We start from the raw sequence: 1,868 nt of genomic DNA, 5'->3' as shown, positions 1-1,868 counted from the left end.
ATGCCATGGTGAGGGCATTTTCTTAATAGCTCCTTATACCTTTCCCAAGCATCGGGAACTGCCTCATCGTCCATTTATTTAAAAAGACAAATTTCGTTTCTGGACTTAGCGTTTCGAGTGGGAGGAAAATATTTTTTTAAAAACTTTTCTGCCATGCTATTCCAAGAATCCACAGATCCTGGTTGTAAGAAATTGAACCAAGACTTTGCCCTATCCCTTAAAGAAAAAGGAAACAATATGAGTCTCAAAGCATCGTTAGATACTCCCGGGATAAGGAAAATGTCAGTTATTTCCATGAATGATTTGAAGTGTGAGTGTGGATCTTCAGATGGCAAACCACAGAACTGACCGTTGGTTTGCAACATATTAAACATTACTGGTTTAACTCAAAATGGAGGGCTTCCATTTCTGGTCTAATTATCCCTGAGTTTAATTGATCAAAAACAGGAATGGCATAGTCCATAATTCCTCCATCTTTTGAGTTTGCCAGTCTGATTATTTTTTCTACGTCATTCAGTGGTGGGGAAGTTGGTGGAAGTGGATTTTCAACCATATTGGAAGAGGTTAGAGTAGATAACAATGCTCTATGCACTCTTCGTCTTTGTCTGAAAGTTCACTCATTATCCAGATCCAATTCAAAAATCTCCCCGTGTGGTACCCTTGGCATACACCACACCTAAAGTCAAGTGACAAGATGATAGAAAAATCAAATCTTTAGATTTATTAAAAAAAACTTTTGCCTATTTCCCCGGCAGCGGCGCCAAAAACTTGTTACGAGAATTATATAAAATAAATTTCTCAGACTGCTAACAAATGGAGACTAGTGTAAGTATACACTCATCAATCTAGTATCATCTTTTACATGTAATAAAGTGGTAAAAATACCAAATAACGTCCACGGAGAAAAAAGAATAAAAGTTCTTTTTAATAATATAAATAAAGATATGATTTTAGATGGTTAATTCGAATAAATATTTGTGGTGAGTTGGTGAAACACTACTGTTGTGAACAAGTGATAAAAGAGAGCTTAGGGTGTAGGGATTTGTTAAGATATTAAACCGAATTTTAAGTAGATAGCATGCTATGTCACACCCCGCTAAAGCGGAAACACGAGATGTAACAGGCAAGCGAGTCATAGCAACAGTTAATAAATAACACCATTCCAAGTTGTTCAAAAACAAACAAGTTCATCGACATAACTGAAATCTAACTGAAWACAACTTTTCTCAAAATACTTCAAATTCGGACTTAATCGATCTTGCCACGAGGATGCTCCCAAAAATCCAACCAACCTTACTTAAATCTTGAAAAGCATGAAAAAAAAAACAAGGTCAACTACAAAGAGTTGGTGAGCTCACGGGTTTTCATATGCATAAAACGTTTCAATGCATAAATCAAGTACTTGCAAACTTGTGCGAATTCTTTGCACTTAATAAATGTAAATCTCTCACGATGTAGAACTTGAGACGCTACTGAGCCTTACCTGACCAACTGCCCCATTAATTTTCAAACAACCAATAGTAGCCCGTACACTATTTAGGTCCCACAGTTCGATATAGTACTAATTCAGCGATGGTCCAAATTCCACATGATTAGACCAAGAAAAAACGTAGGTAATGTGCACCCCTTTCTGGGTGGGACTGTCAACACAATAGCGGCTGTCCACAATACCAAGGGCCGGGGATGTACCCGAGTTAACAAGTAGCGTTTACGGACGGGGACTTTTATTTGGAAAATATACTCCCAAGCACATCAATTTAGCATTTATTCCAAGTGCAATAACAGTTAACAAAACAAAACATAGTAAACCCGACTAAGCAGTTCCTTAGTCCAGAGGTTTCAAACAGAGCTTGACTAAGCAGTTCCTT

The 1,868-nt window shown here is 37.4% G+C and overlaps 1 non-coding gene across 1 annotated transcript; it reads left to right on the top strand.

The window, feature by feature from the left end:
• On the top strand, positions 1 to 107 carry LOC112527068. The gene has a single exon (XR_003070689.1). It is a non-coding gene; the product is annotated as a small nucleolar RNA R71 (small nucleolar RNA).
• The last annotated feature ends 1,761 nt before the right edge of the window (positions 108 to 1,868 follow it).

This window comes from Cynara cardunculus (assembly GCF_001531365.2).
Source record: "Cynara cardunculus var. scolymus isolate 2C chromosome LG 14, CcrdV1, whole genome shotgun sequence".
Classification (NCBI taxonomy): Eukaryota; Viridiplantae; Streptophyta; class Magnoliopsida; order Asterales; family Asteraceae; genus Cynara; species Cynara cardunculus.
This window is presented reverse-complemented; position numbering and strand designations above follow the sequence as displayed.